The sequence below is a fragment of the Protopterus annectens genome, chromosome 6.part1, assembly GCF_019279795.1.
Source record: "Protopterus annectens isolate FY-2018-M chromosome 6.part1, PAN1.0, whole genome shotgun sequence".
Lineage (NCBI taxonomy): Eukaryota > Metazoa > Chordata > Ceratodontiformes > Protopteridae > Protopterus > Protopterus annectens.
The window spans coordinates 69434394-69458575 of record NC_056738.1 but is presented as its reverse complement, the minus strand read 5'-3'; the positions used below and the strand labels follow the sequence as shown (position 1 = coordinate 69458575).

At 39.2% G+C, this 24182-nt stretch overlaps 1 protein-coding gene across 1 annotated transcript in view; it reads right to left on the bottom strand.

Annotated features, from left to right (window-relative positions):
• Window positions 1–24182, bottom strand: part of PHGDH (phosphoglycerate dehydrogenase) — a 376392-nt gene that overhangs the window by 296219 nt on the left and 55991 nt on the right. The gene's annotated exons all lie outside the window — the stretch shown is intronic.

Sequence of the window (24182 nt, the reverse complement as noted above, 5' to 3'; positions counted from 1 at the left end):
AAAATATCTGCAAGACTCCAATTTTTTAGTGAGCAAGTCTTCTCTTATTCTTTCATTTAACGTTTCCAAAATTGCCTGGAAATTTATCAATATTTTTATCCATTTCAAAGTGCTTTTCCCATAATATCCATACTATCCCATTCTCTTTAAATTCATTACTATACTACTTGTTACATATGACCTATCATACCTTCTTTACCCTTTTGCATGTTAGAAAAAAAAAAGATACATTTTTACATTTTCACTCAACCCTTCATTTTGTTTTACTGGTAGCTTATTTATAGCCAACCAACCACCATAAAAAAAGGATGACATACTTTTGCATGTCTGTATCTATTTCCTTTTTTACTAGCTTGAATAACATCTTTATCAATTTTCCAATGATTTACACTAGAACTGTTTTACAATATTGTACCATTTTCTCTTTTTCCCAAATTAACATCTAACTTCCATAAAAACATTTATTCTAACTTCCATAATAATATTTTATTCTAATACTCCTTTATCTCTACTTTATTTTTTCTCTCTATGTTCCACTTATTCCAAAGCACTTATTTAATTCAAAAAACTTCCTGCAATTATCTTCTTATCCTCTTTTCTACATTTAAATTCTAAAATATGTACCAAAATGCCACTTATTATGATTGGGTGAATTAATATCAAATCCTCATCCTTTTCCTTTAGATATAAAACTCCTCTTTTCACTGGATTTAATGATTATGTGCAATAACTTTCAGTTACCTGCAGGTTGTCTTCCTTCTTCTGAGATTTTTTTTAATTTTTTTATTTATTTATTTAACATTTGTTGACCGGGAATGTCCGACTAGGTTCCACAGAGTCGTGTTTTCAGCGGAGGCCCGGGGAGAAATGCTCCAGATGCATGTCTTTGGAATGTGGGAGGAAACCGGAGTACCCGGAGGAAACCCATGCGAACACAGGGAGAACATGCAAACTCCACACAGAAGGCACCCCAGCCGAGAATCGAACCGGAGAACCTCTTGCTGTGAGGCGACAACGTTAACCGCTGCACCACAAGGAGATGACTTCCTGCTTTGCAATTCAATTTGCTAGGATATTTTTTTAAATTTAATTTTACTATAATTTCTCACTTGCACTTTTCAGCTCTCCACAGACTTCTGCATTAGTTCCAGTTTTCACATCATCACACTTATCATATTGATTAAAGTCGGGTCATTTTATTTCCTCCTTTTATTTATTTATTTAATAAATAGCACTGCAATGCTGCACACAAATCAATGCAGTATATCAATCTGTTAGTAGAAAAGTTTTGCATCAACTTGTACTTCAGGACAATAGGTAGTAGGAAACTTTAATGTCTGGCTTTATAAACCTACTGTAATCCTCAGTTGTTGTTGTGTCTTTCGGCTTTTCCCGATTTACCCAAAATAGACTTGCATGTAAAATGAAAAAGTAATACAAAAAACACAAACAAAACTGCCCAGTGCTGGACAGCCTCTCTCATTATGTCACCCCCCCCATTGCCAAGTTTTTGATGCTTCCAAACCCAATGTATCAGCATGTCAGAAGGGAAGTAAAACTTCCTAAAGAGGAATCAATTAAGGTGGTGAGGTTATGGTTGTGAAGGGCATTCTCTGGAAGATAATTTAATTTAAGGAAAACGACAATAATAAGTTAACTGACAAAAAGCACAAGTTAAAGCACTAGTGAAGAAACATTTTTAAAACAGATAAACTAATCTGATCTCATCGGTGTGCATGTGATCTTTAATCTTGAAGCTCAACTAATAAATGCCAATTGAATCATCACCTTTTCTTTTTTACTTGGTACAATACATATATATTTGTTAAATATACTATTCTGCCTAATATTACAGAACGGACCAGATATAGTTTCTTTTTAAAAAAATAAACTATAGGTTCTCCAAAAAATACTCATCTCTTATTTTTCCAACAATATTTTACTGCTTTCCACTTTTCCAAATGTTATTCTAAAAAAAAAAAACTTCAGTTCTTACATTATCCACACTTTTACTCTTTTACTCTTCCTTGTTCTATTGCAACTCCATCTCCTTAACATTTTACTTAAAACTTTCTTTCATCCAGAATGTGTTAGTGTTATAATATCATCTATATACGATAGAAAAAAATTAGGAACCGCCACACATTTTTGCATACAATAATCTCATTCCATTAAATCCATTATTTCACTTGCTACACCATTAATGCAATTGCAATAATAATGTCAGAAAGGACACTGCTTATGGGGTATCCTTGTCCAACATCCCCAAACCTCCCTTTAATCTGTATTTTATCACATAGCCAACCATTAATCATATCACTTACCTTATTCTTGTCAAATGCAAATCCTAATGCCCTAAGCTTCTTTCCTTGGCTATCACACTGAATCATGATATTCCATTAACTCATCTGTTACACAAACACCTTGCTTATGTCTCTAATCACTTTCTCCTCATCCCGCCATACACTACATCATTTACCTATTTTTTATTAAAATTAATAATTCCTGACTTTCTATTTTTTATTCCATACAAACTTAATGTATAGTGTTTTAAAATCTCATCTGTATTATCTTAATAAATATTTTGTAATCTGCATTATTCAGTATAATTAATCCCCAATTTATTCCATTTTTTGCCTTTTGTCCATAATAAAGAAAAAAAAAACTTTATAATGCCTTTATATACCTCTGTGTTAGACAAACTTTCTTATAACTATTTATTAAGGAGGTTAATAAAACCTTGTTATTGCCCCAAATTGGTTTATACAAATCATAACCTATACCATTTTACCAGGCAATGAATCTTCCCTTACCACCTTAACTACATCATTCAATTCCTCCAGAGTTACTTTCTTTGAAAGCTATTCTATGCTTCTTGTGAAAATTCCTTTACCTTAAAATTTTGATTCCTCTTTACCCGCCTTATAAATATCCTTTCCATACTGTCACTATTCTTATAATCTCATCATGCCTATATTTTACCTCAACCTCACCTCTCCACTTAAATTCTTTTCACATTAGTAACATTCTTAACCTTTTTCACAAGACGTGGTGACACCTCTTCCATTTAACCTTTTAAGTATCCCCTTTATTTAAATAAGAACGTCTGAACTCCCTTTCATACATTTCTCTCTGTGAAATTTCACTCAATCATATTCCAAACTTTGCAGCATTTCCCTATAAACTATCATTTTTTTGTCTTTCTTCCTCTATTGCAATTTTACCTATAAATATACTTACAATCTTCTTTAAATATAATCCACCAATTCTGTCCACATCATAGTGATATGATCCTTCCACAACTGCTCAACCTATTCCATTCAAATATTTTATCCACTATTTTCGTGTTAGCCCCTTAATGTTATTATGGAAGGAAACTGCACGGTCATAGTCTCCTATACAGGGACAGCAGCATGAACAAACAAATCCAGTTATTAAAATCCCACCATTCACATCTTTAATAGCTTTTTATATCGGAAAATGAATTTCAGTTTTACGTTGACCTCTTCTAAATGTCCAATTGCTACTAACCCATACTTAAAAAATGTCCCCGTTTTAAAAGTTCTCTCATTCTCTTTATATCCTGGCCTACCCTTTTCTCAGGACACTACTTATATTATGGTTAAAATCCCCCACAATTATGATTCACATATGAAATGTGACAAAGGGTGTTCTTCAAAACACTCCTCACTTCCTTTCCTATTAGCCTGAACACAGTATTTTCCCATATAACGTCTACAAGAGTCATCCCACATGTACATATAGTACACACATCTAAAAATTAAATTTTTCATTAAAAAAGAAATTATCCCTGAACATCGATCCCATTCCAGATTCCACATCATTTTACTCTCCCACAGAGTTTCAGCTTGCAATCTCTCCGATGATGAAATGAACCTTGTATCCTGTAAGCAAATAATATAAGCATGCAACATACCATTTCAATATATTCATTCTCCTTCCCTTATTCAAAAAGTTCACATTTACTGAAACAAGCCTAACATTGTCCGATTTCTTTTTAACTTTAGCTTGAATTGAGCTTAAAACTATTCATGGACAGCAAATTAACTTTCATCAGGGTATTGTAATCATTGCTGAGGACTGGAATCTAGTTACAGATAAATATAATGTTACATGAAATCCAAGAAAGCAGTTACCCCTAGAAGGAAATTTTTTAAAATATACTTTTTTGGTTGAAAGGCATTGGTATGGACCAGTGCCCAATAGCAGATTACACTTAGACAAAAGACAAAAACTGGTCCATTCTTGACGGAATTTTTATGTCTGAAGAACCCATGTACCGGTTTAACAAGTGCTCAGTTCATCCTGTAATGCAACTAACCAAAAAGAAAGACTAGAGAGTAAGTCCAAGGCCCAGTTTGACAACTCCACAGTTCATCACAGAAGGGGCAGAGACCAGGGTTGTGGCAGACATTAGTTGGAAAAAAAAATTGCAGATGAACAATTTTGAAAGATCTTACTTCTCAAACTGTGATGGAGGTAATAATTTCCATATTTTCAACTACAGTGCTCTTGAAATAACAGAGGAGCAAATGTTTCTTTAAAAAAAGTGTTTTAAGATTGTGCCCAATGTCAAAACAGATTTGGTTGATATTTTAAATTGAGTTGAAACTTTTTGCCTGTAAACTTTATTTGCATCAGTTTTTTTCTTAAAACAATGGATGTTATTCTTTGAACATTTGTAAGTGAGAAAGTATTTTCAACATGCCACCTCATCCAGTTATAAGTTTAACAGAACTGTGAAGAACAGATTAGGCAAGTGCATAAATCTAGACAGCGTCTTTTTAATGTGTCCATTGATGAAAAACTGGCTTTAAAAGGACCACACCATTACAAAGACATATATATATATATATATATATATATATATATATATATATATATATATATATATATATATATATATATTTATTTATGTATATATGTGTGTGTGTGTATTTATATATTACACACACACACACGCAATGTTTTTGTATGTATATATATCTAACATTCATTGAATGAAAGTAAGTTTCAACGAACGTTACTTACCCGAGCTGATTATACAGATACCTCTTCATAACGAAAGCACAGACTACCAAATTCTTTTCCCTGAGAAAGGAACCACTTGGCCACCATGGTAGCGAACCAAATCGGACCAAACCTAAGCTTACCAAAGTGGGGGGGGGGCTATGCCCTCCACCTTCACTTAAACATACCAACTCTGAGATCGCAGTAAACGGAAAAGAGGGCACAGTTCACCATGGTGGCCAAGTGGTTCCTTTCGCAGGGAAAGGAATTTGGCAGTCCATGAGGTTTCAGTGGAATCAGCTCAGGTAAGTAACATTCATTGAAATCTTGCTAACAGACTTTTGTTCAATGAACGCAGATCCATCCATACATTTTATTTTATATACATTTATCTGTGCGTGTAGATACATTTATACACATTATCTATATATATATATATATATATATATATATATATATATATATATATATATATATATATATACACACACATACACACATACACACACACACACACACACACACACACACACACACACACACACACACATGCACACACAAAGACATACACGTGTGTGTGTGTGCTTATAGGACTGTCCCAATATATTTGTACCAGGATATGACAGAATCTTGGTTTGCCCTGGTTATTTTAGTTGCAACACTAAAAAAAGTATTATATATCTGTCCACTTGTTTATCTTGCCCTGTCTTTTATACAGGCAAAACGGAGAGAAGGGTATGGAACAGGACACTATGAACACGTGTAAGATATTAAAACTTGAAAAATATTAATGCTTTATACAGACATTGCAGTTTATAAAAATGTAAAGTTTTTTTATAAAAGTTGTTGTTTAGAATGTATTTTTATTCTGATGAAGTCTCTGTAAATTTGAGAGATGAAAGCACTAAATCATATTAAAAAGGTTCTGTGTTTCATACGGCTGCTCATTTTTTTTTATTTTTGGTTATTAGTTTAATCTCGTGTAGCTTTCCATGCTGGTATTGGTCATCATTCTGTAATGTTTTCAGATCATGCTCCTATTCTGTTACAAATTACAGTGCCGATGCCCAGATCAAACTTAGGCAACAACATTTCCAAGCACACTGGGCATCACAGACAGGATATAATAAATTACATATTTCTAAGTCAACTAAATTGGTAGTTAAGTAAGGACAGATCAGATTTAAGTTGAGCCAAGTTTAAGGAAAGTTTGAAGAAGCTGCTTCTTAAGAGAGGGGAAGACCTTCAGAATGGACACACTGAAACATAGGCGTACAGTTTAAATAGAATAAAGATCTTAGAAAGCAAATGGGACAACATAAATAAAGAGGAACAGCAAGAATTAAAGGATTTACAATTAAAACTACAGGAATTCATCTCTTCCATTATGAAGTATAAACAGGTAGCTCTGAAATCTTTTCATTATTAAAGCACACCCAAAATGCAAAGAATGCCTTCCTAACAATTACGACAACAGAAAGTTGAAAGAAGTATAGGTTCATAGGTTCATACTACGCTATCTGCCCTAGGGCATTTATAAGCCTAGCTAGAATGTGTTTGGCTTTCGCCACCCATTTTAAATTTATTTTGCTATGCCCTTTTTCGAGGTTAGTATACTGTGCCTCTAACAGTGACACAGAAGTGATACCTACGATCTCCCATCCACTCATCAAGATTCCTCTTGAAGAGAGTCAATGAGGGACTCTGCCTAACCTGGACTGGGATTTTATTCCAGAGTGAAGGGAGCCTCTGGGTTATGAATCTGTCCCTACAGCATGTCCTATTTTTTTCAGTGCTAAGGTTAAAGTCTCTCGAGCGCGTAGCTCGATGGGATTTGGATTTTCTGAGGTGCAGCATGTCCATTAATTCCGGGTTGGACATGGCTTTATACGTCAGGCACAGATCGCCTCTGAACAGGCGGTATGCCACTGAGTAGAGCTGGAGTTTCTTTAACTGGGCAGCATATGGCATCTGTTTGAGCCCTTTGATCCTCTTGGTGAGGTACTTTGGGGTCTTTCCAGTTGCTGCAGGTGTCTGGTAAGGTACATCCCAAAAGGGGCATTGTACTCAATTATGGGCCTGATGAGGGATGAGTAAAGAGGCACGATGACCTCCCCTGATCTAGATGTGAATCCCTTCATGATTAGGTGGGTTATATAAAATGTTTTTCTAACCACTTTGGCCACGTGGTTGTCAAATGAGAGATTGCTATCAACTTGGGTCCCCAGGTCCCTAATTACTTCTGTACTTAATGGATTACCACCTATGTGGTAATTTGTGGGCACTTTGTTAATGCCAAAGGGAATGACTATACATTTTTTGGCATTTAGCTTGAGGCCATGGCTCTGGCACCAGTTGTCTGTTTCTATGAGGCCCTTTTGGAGGATGCTTGTGTCGGCTGGAGAGTCGATTATGGCGCCCAGTTTGCAGTCATCTGCGAACTTGGTCAGCCACAGTCCTTCCGTGTTGGCCTGTACCTCAGAGAAATATATACTGAACAAGAGAGGTCCCAGGACTGAGCCTTGTGGGATACCACTTGTAACTGGTTTGGAGTCCGACATGGCTCCAGCAATTCTAACCATGTGGGTTCTGTCCTTGAGCCAGTTTGCAGTCCATCTAGTGACATTGGGGTTTATATTTAAGCTGGTGAGCTTATCTATAATGCCTGAGTGGGGTATTGTATTGAAGGCTTTTGCGAGGTTCAGGTAGGCTGTGTGAACCACCTTCCCCTCGTCAATGGCCTTGGTGACTGTTTCAAAGAAATCAACCAGGTTTAAGAGGCAGGATCTGCCCTTAAAGCCGAACTGGGTAGGATCCAGTGTCTGTAGGTCACCAATATCTTTATTTATGAGGTCCATGATGATCCTTTCCATAGCTTTGCAGACCAAGCTAGTCAGGCTTATGGGGCGATAGTTTCCAGGATCCGTTGAGGCACCACCTTTATGGAGAGGGACCACTGTTGCTGTACGCCACTCTTTGGGCACATATCCTGTAGTAAGGCTGAGATTGAACAGTAGTTTTATGTTTGGGTTTAGCTCTTCTTGGAGTTCATGTAGGACGCAGCCCGGGACACCGCCTGGTCCCATTGATGCTGTGTTTTTGCTTTGGAGAGGCGGCTCTACTTGAGCATCTGAGATGTCAGGGGCAGCACTCTGCTGGGACAGATATTTGCCCTTTTGGTGGGGGGGGGGGAGTTTGCACTGAACCTGTCAGCTAGGATGTTGGCAATGTCTGTGGGTTCTGTGCATTTTTTGTCATTTTGGACTAATTCTGAGCATATCTGGGAATTACCACCCAGGTTCCTAACATAACTAAAGAAAGCCTTGTGATTATCCTTAGTGTCCTGTGCAATTTTTCTCTCGAAGCTGACCTTAGACAATTTTATGAGTGCCCGTAGTTTTTTGCTAATACTGATCAGTGATGCCTTCCCTTTTTGGGATTTTGCTCTATCATTTAGTAGATTCCTCCTTCTATTGTATAGTTTATGGCTGGGGTCCACCAGACAGGACGTCTGCCTTTGGGGGTTTGGTCTTGGTTTTATTTGGGATCGCATGATCCATGCATTCCTGAAGGTGTTCATAGAATGCGTTTATAAAGGATTCTGCGGTCTGGGCCGTATTTTCCACAGGCCTGGGGGCTTTGAAGGATTCCAGCTCGGTTTTGAGGAGTGTGAAATTTGCTTTAGAGAAGTTTTTCACTGTGGGTTTCTAGGCAGTGGGTGGGGTCGGGATGTGAATATCCAGTGAGATTAGTTTATGGTCTGATCTTACCAGTGAGGGATACACTTCTGTTCTGTTCTGGAGCATAGAGTCCCCATGTTGGTGATGATCAGGTCCAGTACGTTTTCCCCTCTTGTGAGAGTGGTAACAAGTTGTTCCATAGCATTTGAGTTTATAAATTCTACGAACCTTTGGGCTAGGGTGTTGGAGCTAGAGTAATGCTCCCAGTCTATGTTCGGGTAGTTGAAGTCGCCCAATATAATGGTGTTTGGAGAGACCTTCATATTTTCCAATGTTCTCAGGAAGGCCGAGTAGGGTTCCTGGGTTTGGGAGTGTGGTCTGTAGCAGGCTATAAACTGGAAGGCAGTTTTACCCACTGTTAGTTGCACATGGATAGTCTCTGATGCTTCGTGCTTTGCCACCAACCAGGAGGTGTGGGTATCTGATGAATATCGATACTCCCCCTCCTTTTGTGGTTCGGTCCAAGTTTTGGGGCCGAAAAGCATGGTATGAGGTATAACCTGGTAGCGCTGGGGTGCTCTCGGGAGCCGTGAACCAGGTTTCTGTTACTGCACAGATATCGATGTTCTCCATGCTAAGGAGAGTTTCGAGTGCGTGCATCTTGAGGTTTAGACTTCTGGCATTGAGTAGCATTGCTCTTAGTTTCTTATCCCTTGTGATACCTATGGAGGTGGGTTTGTCTTTTGAGCCTTGCCTAAAAAAGGCACTATGGGGGTAGCAAGAGCCTTTGCCAATATCCAAAAGACCAGGGGTGACAGGTGCAAGCAGTCCTTAGCGAAGCATCGTGGCTTGTCGAGCATATCATCCCAAGCTGATAGTTAGATTAAAGGATTATAAATAATAGCAAACATCTTTTGGGATTATTTTCAAGATTTGTATTCAAGACCATGGTATGGATGGGAATGGCTGCTGAATTTAGAATTTTTTTTTTTTGAGGCACACAGACTTACCTAAATTAACTACGCAGGACACAAATATTATAATAGTCCCAATATCCTTTCAAGAGACAAAAGAATGTGTGAACATACATAACACAGGTAATAGCATTCCAATAGAATTATGGAAAGAAGGAATGGAAAGCTCATTACAGATATTGTTTCCCTCGAAAAGATTACAAGGAAAGCAAACACCACACTTATGAAAAATGCTGTCATTAAGGCTTAAAGGAGGAAAAGATCCAAGAACTACAGCTGGTTCTGCAAACAGTCAGCAGTCTGTGCACATCATGAAATGTAGATTCTCTAAATCAGCACACTCTGGGAGGAATACTAGAAGATAAACAAACTTTAGATTCAATTCCGTTGTAAATTTTGACCAGGAACATGGGTTTGTCGAGACTTCCAAGATGGCTGCACACTAAGTATGTTAACTTCAGCTCTCCCAGCGTGAAAACAGAAACTCAGAAAAAAAGAACCAGCGAATCGGTTACCTTGGGTAAGTTTCAGTTTCTGGCTAGTAAATGCACTGCTTGGATGCCAGCACAGAAGAAATTTAGAGAACTTGAAAGAAAATCAAACACAAAAGGTAAGGAGAAAACACTGGCTGGTAAGAATCCTGCAGCTGTGCAGAAAAAGGCAGTTCAGGCTCCAGCTTAGGTGCAAGACGTGACTTCTAGTCATCTGGAGAAAAAAATCAAGTCAAATGTGCTCAGAGCGAATTAAAATAAAATGGAGAAATAGTCAGCTTTCAGCACAGAATATTACTTGTACGTGGGGAATGGAATTTGATTTGCAACAGTGAGGATGCACCTGGGGGGCCTAGAAGGGAAAATATAACAAAAAAGGGTAGATTTTTGAAAAAAGTGATGAAAATATTTGGTATGAATGACATGAATTCATTAGTAAGAGCTCTGAGAGAACCTACATATTATTCCCCAAGGTACAAAAACTGGGCTAGGCTAGACAGAAGTTATATTTCACAGGTACAAGTGCATTTAATTGAAAGTTTTGATATGTATCAATAACTACTTCAGATCACGTGCCAATAGTAACTAAAATAAAAATGCACGGTAATGAAATAAAAATGTGACACTGGTGCTTCCCCACCTACCTGTTAAACAGAGGAATTTAAGGAATGAGAAGTGGAAATTATTCGGATGTTATTAGGAGTGGTGGAAAAATGAGAAAAGTTAGCTTTAGGACTGATCTTCCAAAAAAAGGTTTTTAAGAGGGATTTAAAAAAAAAGAAGTGGAAATTATTAGGAGAAAAAAATTTAGAAAGAAAAGTGAGAGAAAAAAAAGCAAATACAAAAGGGGAACAAAGTGAGACATAGAGATAAAAAGGGACACCAAGAAAAAGAAATAAAATTGTAAAGGGCTAATAAAAAAGTTCAGAGTTTAACTGATTACAACAAAAAAAAAAGAGCTAAAAGGCATAACTGGTGCTTAAAATAGCAATAAAAAGTACCTATTAAACAATGAGAAGTTTAGCAGAACAACTAGAAAAAAATTGCCAAAGAATAACAAGAAAGCAAAAAAGAAAACATAAAAAACTCTAAGTTTAAAAAGTAAGAAAGTTAAAGAAAAAAAGTAATCTTGGAATAAAAAAAAAAATTACCAGAAATCAAGATTAAAATATTTCAGAAATTATGAAAGATCTACTAAATACTCTTGTTAACAGAAATGGAAGAAAGAAATTAATGGAAATGATAGGGAAAGACTAAATAATTAAAGGTTTGGAAGATGGGATAAATTGTTAACTGTGGAACAGAAGAGAGAAAATTGGAATGTGTGAAAAACAAGATGGAAGGTCTTCAAAGCTCTGAAAGATTTTATTGAACAAAAGAATTGGAAGGAGAAAAAAATATTTATGAAAAAAAGAAGGATGCTGCACCGTTTAGCTAAGGAAAATCAACAAGGAACCTGAAAGAGGAAGATGCATGTGATAAACAAATATCAAAGGTTACTTCAAGATGGAACAATATAAATAACCGTTTCAGTGAGGTGATAAAAAAATGATGTACAGTGGATCAATCTAAAAATAAACAGTCATGGAACAATGTGGTTAAATGGAATGAAAAATGGCAATGTGGTTTCAAAATGTCAAACCAGACGGAACAATGGAACAAGAGAAATCCAGCTGGAAATGGTAAAGAAAATGGCAGAACCAGTTTTGGTGGGTCAGAATGCAGAAACATAATTGTGATTTCAGAAATATCAGGCAAAATTAAAGTTTTTTGCAATATGTTATGTTCTGTTTGATTTTTGAAATATGGGTTGGGGTTAACCACACTGACATAGTTTGTTATTATATGAACAACCACCAAGAAAATAAATAAGGACTGAATTCCAATAGAATACAATTGGTTTGTAGCAGAAAATATTTTCAAAAGACAGAACAAATTTTGACATTCTGAAACAAAAAATAAATATTTTAAAAAACACAAACATGTAAAGACAGTCAAATGTCTTGCCCTTAAAATTATGTTATGCAGATAAATAAAAGGCAATAACATGTACCCACACAAATCTTAAAAAAAATATAAATATTTGGATATGATAAAATGAAGTGCTTAAAGTGGGTAAAAAACAGAAACTTATATAGCTAAGGGAGTGTGGTTTTAATGTTTAAAATACATAAGACTAAATACAGAAAAGCTCTGTTTTATGTATGGATATGAATAACAGGTACAAGCAGTGAAAATGTTTTAGTCCTTCTAGTTTTATAACCTAGAACCGAACATATTTTGAAATAAAGCAAAAGGAAGAGATTGTGAGATGGCAAATTTGAAGGATTTTATCTGGGAAGAGGAACCAGGACCAAAATACATTGAGATAGTGAGTCCACTTTTGTGGACACAAGATAGAACTTTGGGATTGGAGTTGAGAAGAGGAGCTACTGAGAGCTACACGTTAGAGCTCCCTTAGAGCAGAAAGCTTCAGAATCCAAAAGTGAGAAGGATAATTAGAAACTGGGGGTAAGCACAAGAAACAGAGACTGGGAATTTTGGGAGTACGATTGAGAAAACATCTAATTACTTTAAGAATATTATATTCATAAAACAGCAGAAAATATTTTGAGAACTAAGCCAACGAGGGAATAGAAAAAAAAGACATCCTGACGATAGTAACTGCAATTAGGGGTACAGAGAATAGGCAAGAAAGTGATGGAATGTACTGCAGAAAACTGGCAAAGGAACCAAAGTATTGGGAGAAAAGAATTAGAGAGGGAAAGGACAAACTACATTTGGACTGCAAGCTAGAGACTGATATCATTCCCTCATAGGGATGGCAGAGTATAGGCAAAGAGAAAGGAATCCTAAGTGAAGGACTAGAACTAGTAGAGGTTTCCACAGAATCTAGAACAGGAGCTGCTGTTAAAAAACTGATAATTAGTAGGGTATATAAAATATTGCCTAATAACTAAAAGAATCAGAGGAGATTAGAAAAGAAGAGTTTGGATAACTAATTCACAAAGAAATAATGGGAGGATGTGTGCATGGCTGCCAAATATTTAACAAAAAATAGAAGATTTAGGATTTTTGATTAGAAGTGTTTGCATACGTATTTTTATGGGTTTACTTCAAATGCTCAAAGTTGCAGAACATGAAGCCACACATAGAGGAAAAGATGATCTATGTCTGTAACATCGAGCATGAAAGTAGACTAAATTAAAATAGATAAAAACTCTACTTGTAAGTTTTTGCAGGGTGGCAAGCCTCCTGCACCCCCCACACCTCCTGCTACTTAAATATACCAACTGAGATCGCACTACGATGAAAAGGTAAATTTCCCATTTCGCACTGCAGTGAAAAGGTAAATTTCCCATTCTGTGCCTTTCTCTTCACTGTAGTGCGATCTTGGAGTTGGTATATTTTAGTAGCAGGGGGTGTGGGGGGTGCAGGAAGGCTTGTCCCCCTGCAAAAATGTGAAATAAAACTTCTTGAGTTTGAAATAAAACTTAGAGTTCGATATGGCAGAACTTCAATCCTCTGGTCCTTGATGATCAGAGGTTCGATGTTCTGCAATTTCGATACTCTGAAGGAGACCCATTTTTATACCCCAAGCAGACGCCAAAGAACATTTCCTCAGGTAAATTACAAATGTTGAAGGTGTGACGGGGAAGAAAGAGGTAATCGGGAAATTTTTTTGGAAATGTAATTAGCTGGTAGACTTTATAAATTCCCTGTAGACTACTCTGTCAGAAATGCTGGGTGAGCAAAAACTAAGGAAATAATTTTTTGAGCTGTGACACAGAATCAGAATTACCTAGACATAGTAAGACCTTGCGGAGTTTAATTCAGGGGGCTGCCAAAAAGACAATTACTAAAAAACGGAAATCAAAGTCTAAACCAACCATACTAGAAGTAGTGATTATAGTAACAGAAATAAAATAACTGGAAATGGGATCTTTAGAAAAGGGTAGGAGCAAATTACACAGATAAAATGAATTATGGCAATAATACTTGCAGAATAATGCTCTGGAGGAGGAATGAGGTTTAAGAGAAGGCAGGAATTGAATGAGCTTTGTAATGGTCGAATGACAATGACTATATAGAGGATTATATGTGATGTATAATGTTCATAACTGAAAATGTCAATATGGTTTGTTTTCATTTATATAAATGTATGATTGCCTATGTTATACGTGATAATTCACTAAAGATGTTTCTTGTTTAATATAAAAAAAAATTAAAAAATGACAGAGATGGGTTGCTCCTTAGTGGTATCCCATCCTTGTAGGTAACAAAGGAAGGAGGCTTAACAGAGTGCCTGGAGCTCTAGTACCCTATTTCCAGATTTAAGAGGCACAAAAAAAGAACAGAGTTCTAATATTCAGAAGTCATGGGCTTGAAGGGGTAAAGTAAAGTACAGTTTTGTACCTACCATAAATGTAGATATCCGAGAGGTATGCATCTGCAGTCCTAACATATGGGTTTGTCCTGCCTCAGGCAGCCCTTGATCGGCAGTTCAAAGTCTGGGTCTGGCCTCGGCTGATGTCGCACTTCACCCGACGTCATAGCTGCTGTGAATTGGGTATAAAGGCATCAGCCGACGCCATTTTCCTCAGTGTTTCTTGCCCCAGATGCCAGGTGCCCTCTAGGAAGGCTAAATTTGGATAAATGCAAATGATTCCAAACAGTAGAGAGCAAACAAAAATAAACATGTATATACATATATACAAACAAATACACCATAATAGATTCCCCCAGCTAGCTACAAGATGGGCAAATACCCTAGGAGTACCACAGAGGGGAAGGAGGGTGGGTAATCCTGACTGCAGATGCATACCTCTCGGACATCTACATTTATGGTAGTTACAAAACTGTACTATGTCCTTCAAGGATGCATCTGCAGTCCTAACATATGGGTAGAATACAACAGCCAAACTGGGGGAGGAGGCACTAAGATGATTATGGTGTAGTTAAGATCCCTTGCAAAACAGCAGTAGCAAAACCTGCTCGGGATCTGGAGTATAAAGGTCGATTATAATGCTTGGCAAATGTATGCACGGAGCTCCAAGCAGCAGCCTTTAGAATGTCTTTGGTAGCCACTCCTCGTAAGAAAGCTGTAGTAGTGGCTGTAGCTCTTGTGGAGTGAGGTCTGATGTTTTCTGGAGTTGTCTTTCCATGAAAAGAGTAACAAAATCTGATGCAATTTCCTATCCATTTTGAGATTGTCTGTTTTGAAATTGCTTTTCCTTCCATTCCTGTTGCATATGCTACCAGAAGCTGGTCAGTTTTTCTATTGTTCTTGGTTCTGGCCAGATAGTAGCGCAATTGCCTGTGCACATCCAAGGTATGTAGTAGTCTTTCCCCCCTGTTCTGTGGGTTGGGGAAGAATGTTGGTAGGTGGATTGCTTGGTTCAATGATACCCTGGAGACCACCTTTGGCATAAAAGTAGGGTTAGTTCTCAAGGACACTATCCTGATGGAAGATAAGGAAGGGCTGTACTGCCATTAATGCCTGTAATTCAGAAACCCTTCTTGCTGAAGTGATTGCAAGCAGGAAAGCAGTTTTCCAAGATAAGAACTGTAATTCTGCTGTTGCTGCTGGCTCGAAAGGGGGAAGTGTTAACCTTTCCAGCACAAAGTTAAGGTCCCATGTAGGCAAAGGTGGCTTCCTTGGAGGCTTTACATTTTTAATTCCTCTCAGAAACTGCCCGAGTAGAGGATGAGAGAAGACTGGAGGATCCATGTTGTATTCTGCTGAAATTGCTGATGCATGAATCTTAATGGAGGAGTAAGACAGGCCATTGTGGAAAAGTTCTGCTAAATATTCCAGGATGTTAGCTATGTTTGCTAATGATACATTTTCTCCTTTTGCTGAACTCCAAATGAGGTATCTTTTCCATTTGGCTGAATAAGTCTTCCTTGTGGAGGGTCTGCGAGCCTCCAGTATAATGTCTTTAACCCTCTGGGATAAATCTGGGTTATTTTCTTTTATGTAATATTCCAGGCAGCTAGCTGCAGTGTTTTCAAGTTTGGATGTAGGATCTTGAAGTTTTTCTGTGTTAGCAGTAAAGGAACTAGAGGTAGAGGCCATGCGTGTGTTCGAGACATACTCCTCAGTAGCGGGTACCAATGCTGCCTCGGCCAGTCTGGAGCTATCAGGATGATCCTTGGGCGATCTTCTTTGATCTTCAGTAGCACTTTGTGCATCAAAGGAAGAGGTGGGAATGCATATGCTGTCAGGTTTTCCCAACTGAAGGAGAGGGAGTCCACCTTCCAAGCAAGTGGGTGGTATGCCCTTGTGCAGAATTTCCTCAATTGGTGGTTGTGTGGGGATGCGAACAGGTCTATTTCTGGTAGTCCCCATTTCTTTGTAATGGATTTGAAGATGTCTGGATGCAGCATCCATTCGTGGGCATCCGTGGTAGTTCTGCTTAAGGTGTCTGCTAGTATATTTTCTTTTCCTGGCAGAAATATGGCCTGGAGCTGAATGTTGAGGTTCAGGGCTACATTCCACAGGTCCATTGCCATCCGGCATAAAAGATAGGAGTGTGTGCCTCCTTGTTTGTTGATATACCACATGACTGTGGTGTTGTCCGTCCTTATCAGCAAATGACCCTGTTGAAGAAACGGTCTGAATGTCTGAATTACCCGTTTCACTGCCAGCATCTCTTTTTGGATTTATGTGTAGGTTCAGCTGGTCTTGTGTCCATAGGCCTTGTATACACTTGTCCACCATGTGTGCCCCCCAGCCTAGGTCCGAGGCGTCCATGGTGATAGTCTGGCTTGGGTGAGGTTTGTGGAAAGGCAGTCCTCTGTTCAACTGACAGGCCTGAGCCCACCACAGGAATTCTTGCTTCAGGCATGGGATTATTGGAATCTGGGCTTCTAGGCTGTGCTTGTGTTGAGACCATATATTCCTTAGGTACCATTGCAACTTCCTCATATGCAGCCTGGCATGTGGAATCAATATTATGCAGGATGCCATGTAACCCAGGGCTTGCAGGACTTTCCTTGCTGTAAGCTGGTTCTGTGTTGTTAATGCCATGAAATAGAGTGGTAGTTGCTTTTGTTTTTCTGCTGTGAGAAACGCCATCTGATTTGAAGTGTCCAGTTCTGCACCCAAGAATGTTATCCTTTGGGATGGTACCGGCCTTGACTTTTTCATGTTGACTGTGTATCCCAGGGCTTGAAGTAGTTGTATAACCTTTTCCAAATCTTGTGTTAATTTGGTCTTGTTGTCCGCTTGTATCAGGCAGTCGTCCAGGTATGGATAAATCTGAATTCCCTGAAGCCTGCAATGAGCAATTACTGATGCCAGGCATTTTGTGAATACTCTGGGCGCAGTAGATAAGCCAAAGGGCAATGCTGAGAATTGATAATGCTCTGATCCTGCAAGAAATCTGAGGTATCTTCTGCAATCTGGTCGTATAGGGACGTGCAGGTATGCCTCCTTGAGATCTAGAGTCACCAGCCAAGACTCCTTGCCCAGCATGGGAAGAAGTTGCTGTAGGGTCAGCATTTTGAATTTTGGAACAATGAGATATGTGTTCAGAGCGGACAGGTCGAGAATAGGCCTCCATTGGTTTTCTTTTCTTGGTATCAGGAAAAGTCTGGAGTAAAATCCTTGTCCTTGTTCCATAGGTGGTACCTTTTCTATAGCTCTCATCCTTAGTAAGTGGTTGATTTGTCCTAGAGCGTTTGTTTTTTGGTTTGGTGGAAGGTTTGGCATTCCTCTCTTTTTTGGTAGAGTGTGGAAGTGAAACCTGTAGCCTTTGTCTATTGTCTGTAAAATCCATTTGTCTCCTGTAATGTAATGCCAGTTTACGGAAAATAAGGCTAGCTTTCCGCCTAAGGGTGCTTCCAGTTGTTCCCTGGTAGGCGGTATCAGAGCCAAGTCATTGTGTCTGTCCTGTGGAAGTGGTAGTAGCTGGATCTGTGGCAGTACTTCTCTGGTTGTTAGGCTGCCACTGACGTCCCCTGTAGGCACCTCTGGATTGACCTCTGCCTCTTGGGTGCCTATTTCTACCTCTCTGTGCTCTGGAGGTGTCTGGAAACGACCAAGTCTTCGAAGGCCAATTTCTACTAAACCTCGGAGGTTGGACCTGTAAGAAATCCTTGACTGTTTGAACAGATTTTGCTTTTTCTTCCACCTTCTTTAGCACTTGCTGTGCAGGGGAGCCGAACAAACTTTGTTTCTCCAAGGGAGCATCTAGGAGCTTTGACTTTACATGGTCTGGTAAGGATTGCTCTTTTAACCATGCATGCCTTCTGATCACTGTTCCAGTCATAGTTGATCTAAAGGAAGCCCCCAGTGCATCATAGCCGCATTTTAAAGAATGATTACTGACCTGCAGAGTGTTATGTACCAAATCCTGAAGGGACTTACAGTCTATAGGTTCAGGAGAGGACAGCTTTTTATTTAGCTGGTCTAACAAAAATTCCTGATACTGAATCATGTGGAATTGACAGTTTAAGGCCCTAGCCGAAAGAGTAGCAGAAGTATAAACTTTTTTATCCCATCTCTCTAATGCTCTAGATTCTCTTTCAGAGGGGAGGGGGTTTTTGGCAGAGGCAGCTGCTACAGCTTTTGGGCCCTGTGAAATGGTTTCAGGATCTGCAATAGGAGCCTTATACAAGTGAAAGTGTGTGTCCGGGACCCTGTAATATCTGTCGGGTTTAGCAGGGGCCGGGGGAAGAGAGTCAGGAGCAGTACAGGCATCATTAAATGCATCATCCACAACTGTTAGTACTGGAGGAATGGCTAAAGGCCTATGCTGTGGTAAATGTAAAAAGGTCCTTAGCCTTTTCCTTGAATCTGAGAAATCCTGGCCCTGCCATTGAAATTGCTCTCATAGCATGTAAGGTTTCCCCAAAAGAAAATTCCTCAGGAGGAGAGGCAGAAGGAATGGAGTCTTCTGCATCAGAATCCTCATATGGAGAATAAGGGCCTTCTGGAGGATTTGAGTTTTCTGACTCATCCGAGGAGTAGTCAGTAGAAACTGGATCGGGGGGCTCTGCTCTAGGCCTTTTCTCTGGAGGGGTTGAGAGGCCCTGTCTGGGTGAGGTTGGGATCCCCTGATCAAAGAAATGAGATCCTCAGCCAGGCTGAGCATTTGGGAACTAGAGGTAGGCCTGTGTGGGGTTTTAGCAGGCAAGGCCTTAGAAGATTTAGCTGCTTTAGCCCTAGAAAAAGCCTTGATGGACATAGATGCAGGGGGCTTAGCAGCTCCATGTGCAGGAGTAGATATGTCTAAAGGAATAGTATCTGATAAATCCTGGGTGCCTGCTACAGCAGGAGAAATTTCAGTAGCAGATTCAGCCATGCTGTGTGAGGCCTCGGCTGTCGGAGGTATGCTTTCGGCCAAAGGAAGAACCGAGGACTCGGTTTCAGCCGAAACCGAGACACTCGCGGTTGGCTTAACCGTGGTTTCGGCCGAAACCGCGAACCGCGAGTGTCGGTCCTTTTCCCTACGCTTTTTAGCTAATTGTGAAGTTGGAGTCTCCGACGGCATTTTGTAAGCAAAAGCGGGACAAAAAAACTCCTCCGCAAACTCCGACCGACGTCTAAGTGTCCGTCGGTTGAAGGAAGCACAGGCTAGACAAGCTGATACGTCGTGGTCTGGGCCTAAGCAAGGAAGGCAGTAAGAGTGGAAATCCTTATGAGGTATTTGTTTCCCACAAGTTAAACAATTATTTACTTTTTCTGACATCGGCCGAGGCAAGAAAGAGTCCCCAACGGGGTACTTAGCTTTTTAGAAGTCTTCGGTAGTAGAAATCTCTGGATCTGACTGACCGGCACTTGCAAACAACTTCTGCTTCGGGCACCGCGAGGCAAGAAAGACTGAGGAAAATGGCGTTGGCTGATGCCTTTATACCCAATTCACAGCAGCTATGACGTCGGGTGAAGTGCAACATCAGCCGAGGCCAGACCCAGACTTTGGAATCCGGCCGACCGAAGGACTGCCTGAGGCAGGACAACCCATATGTTAGGACTGCAGATGCATCCTTGAAGGACAACATTACTGAACACATAGTAGGCATCACAATGACACAGACTCTTAACAGATCAAAAATGAAAAGCTATACAGACTTAGAGAAGATGGGGTAGCTACATCCTGACTTAAGTGGAAGCCGGAAATGGGGTCACCAGAGTGAGATTTTGACAGAGAAATGAAGCAAATTTAAGAGTTCCACCAAACAGGTGAGAACACCAGGAATCAGAAATATGAAAAGGTTCATGGTGAGAATACGTCCATTTGTCCCAGTAGGTCTTTTAACTGGTAGGTCTTTGAGTGGAGGCAATTACATTAACTGCCTAGTGACAGAAACATCCTTAGCCCCCTAAAACTGAAGCAGCAGTGCTGGGAATTTCAGCACATGGGAATAAGGATTTGACAGCAGCAGCAGCATTTTTGCATTGTCTGGCATTCAGTATAAACTTCATTACCAGAGGAAATGGAGTAGGGGTGATGCAGAGGACACCACTGGGCCTGAGGTACAACAGGCCATCCTTTAGTCAACTGCCTGGATGTGGAATCAGTATGAAAACAGTTGTAGTACTCTGTTTTTTAGAAAGGCAAACAGATTGCAAATTGGATGTTCCTAACGATTAAAAATCAACTGTGTATGGCGAGGCTCACAATAAAAACTTGGCCGCTGACCCCAAAAGTATAGACATTGCAACTAGAACTCAATATGGTATTGGGAAAAAAAACACAGCATAGTAATTTCAAGCAAGAACGTTAAAGAATCAGTGATGACACATGGTGAGACACCAGCAGAAGAGATTACACATCTGGTGAATTGGCAAAATCAAAGCAGACACTGCAGCCAATGATGGGGGCAGGAGAAAATGAAGACCTGGAAAGAAACCTCATAGGAAGCTTTACTGGTGCCTCAGAACCACACGGACAGCAGTTAATCTTTCTAGCATCAAAATGCCAAATTATCACAACCAATAAATTGTAATTAAAATGTAGAAACCTGGGTACACTTACACAGATAAGAGAAATGGGTTTACAATAGAACGGAGCCTACTCATATTTTAGAAAAAGAGTGGGCTGGCCTAAAACAATAATTGAAGGTAATTTGAAAAACTCACATTCAGGCAAAACTACCACAAGAATTAAGGACATTATGCCATTTTCTTAGAAAAAGAGACCTTGGGAATCTTGAACTATTAAATAGAACTATAAAATCTGGATTTCTTTATCAGTCTTGGACATACGAACCAGAAGAACTAGAGGAAGCTTGGTGCTCCAATGTGGCTGTTTTAAGTAGCCAAACTTGCAGAATCTTTCATTAACACTGTTTTGTCAAGTCACTGAAACCCTTACACAATCATCTAAGGTGTTTTGAGTTCCCAGAAAGTAGAGGCACCTGATGTGCCTTCTGGCACAAGGAAAAGGTCTTGCCACAAGCACATTTCCAAAATAAAAAATAAAGAAAATTATGACAGAAAATGTCAAGCATGGCACAGCACTGAAGGAGCAAAGAAACAAAATGAGGACCTCAAAAGTGAAAGAAAACTCAATTAAAAAAACATAATACAGAAAAGAAAATTGTGCACTTACTCTTAAAACACCAAGAAGATTTCTGTTTTTTTTAGCAAGGCAGTTTGGGGATTTGTTTCTGATGAACTGCTTTCTGCAGTAAGAAAGAGCTGTGCAATATGGGAATGGAGAAGGCTTTTCTATCATTTTCTATCCTTCTTAGAAACTGTGAATAAAGCTAGAGACTCTGGCCTCACTGTTTCTACCATCCTACTCGATCTTTCTAAAGCCTTTGACACTATCTCTCATAACTTACTTCTTACTAAACTATCTAAACTAAACCTTACATTATCATCCCTTACTTGGTTTACCAGCTCTCTCTCTAATAGGCAACAAGCTGTTAAGTGGAAGAAAGCCACCTCCTCCTTTCTCAACACCCCCACTGGTGTCCCACAAGGTTCTATACTGGGCCCCCTCCTCTTCAATATTTTCATTAATGACTTTTCCACTCTGTCCCTCTTGCAAACATTATTCAATATGCAGATGATTCAACAATTATCTGTGCTGCCTCATCCATCCCAACCCTTTAAAACTTACTCAAGATGCCTTCTCCTCCACTGAACAGTGGATGAAAGACAACCATCTAGCACTTAATGCTGCTAAAACTAAACTAATGATATTTACTCCCTCTAAAACTAATAACTTTGACAGGAAATTATTCTCTATCACTAGCCAAAATAACACACCTCTTGAGCTGGTATCTGAAACCAAACTACTAGGAGTCCAAATCGATGACAAGCTTAATTTCAACTCCCATCTGCTACTAAACATAAAAAAAACCCATCAAAAACTCGGCATGCTCTACCGACATAATCGGTTCCTCACCCCAACTACTAAACTTACTCTTTCTACCACATTTCTCCTTCCTTCCCTTCTCTATTGTGCCCCTCTTTTAACAAACCTACAATCATCTCTCAAAGCCAAACTGTCCTCATGCTACAATAAAATAGCCAGATTTGCCACCAGCAACAAATCATCAACCCATCACTGTATACCTCTTCACAAACTCAACTGGCTAGAACTCCCCAACTACCTTTCCTACACTCAGCTTACCTATGTCCATAAACTCATATTCCAACCATACCTCTGTCCCTCCCTCTCAACTACCTTTAAAATGCACCACACCCAAAGACTTCTAAGATCAAACAATCAAAACCTTATTGAGGTTTACAGACCCTCCAGACCCCAGGACAAAACCTCCTGTCCTTCTCACTAGCTCGCTCATGGAACTCCCTACCCCCTCCATTCACTACCACTAGCCTCTCATACTTTAAAAAACAACTTCATTGTCATCTAACTTCAGCATGGCAATGCTCCTGCTCCCATCCCCCATAGCCTACTGTCCACTCTTCTTCTCTTCCCCTTCTTACAAATCCCAGATAGACATTTCAAGCTTGCTTGTAGTATATAATTTCCCTACTTATACCCAACAATCTCCTAGCCTACTGCATATAACTTCCTATCAGCAAAAAAAAAAAAAAAAAAAAAAAAAAAAACTATTGCATGTATTACTTTTGATTCAAATATATTTGACATGATTATAACCTGAAATTGTATAATGTTTACTCTGTAATCATCAAGTAATCTATGTGTGGAACTTAATCTTTGTATAATCTGTGTGTGGAGCTTTTCTCCCCAGGACTCCATTGAAAATGGGTTCCTTGGGCCCAATGGACTATCCTGGTTAAACAACTGCAAATAAATAAATAAAATTTTAAAACTTTCTCAAGATGACTTAAACAAGGATTCCTAACACTTATGGCATGTGTTCGAATGATTACTGAAGAAAAAGGGTAAAAAGGTCAAACAAATGGCAAAAAGCCAATTGAAAAAAGAAATACCTTGGATAAACTACACAGGCATCACTGTGCAATACTGTGATATGTGTGTGTTACTGCATCTCCTGTCATCTGCACCCTACAGGATAGTGCATCACTCCACCCTCCCTCACTCTGATGCACTATAAGATCTGACCTTCTTTCACTGACCAGTACAGACTGTTATTAATTTTGCATGCACTGTGCTCATTCTGTGTGGCAGCACACTGTCACTGTGTGTTCATCAGGGCCCATACATCTTGATTAGGTGTCACCACTGCACCTGATCTACCATGTGGTTGCATTACACTGGAGTGCCTCCTCCTAAGCCATGTTAACACAGTGGAAGTATGCCAAACACACACTCTAAGATGATGTCCGTTTGCATGTCTGTGGTGGTGTTATGTTGCTATTCAGCCTCAATCTGTGGATTTTTATGGGTGTTATAAGTCAGAGTTCCAGTGGGTATTTCAGTTAACTGAAACACAAACAGCATACAAAGGGTACTACATACACCCTAGATGTGTAGCTTTACAGCAGAACATTAGCTGCAGCAACTGCATTTACCATCTATATTGTCCTGTGGGAACTGCCTGGATACTATACAGACATATTAGTTATGATCCGTTACATAATATACATTTCACAA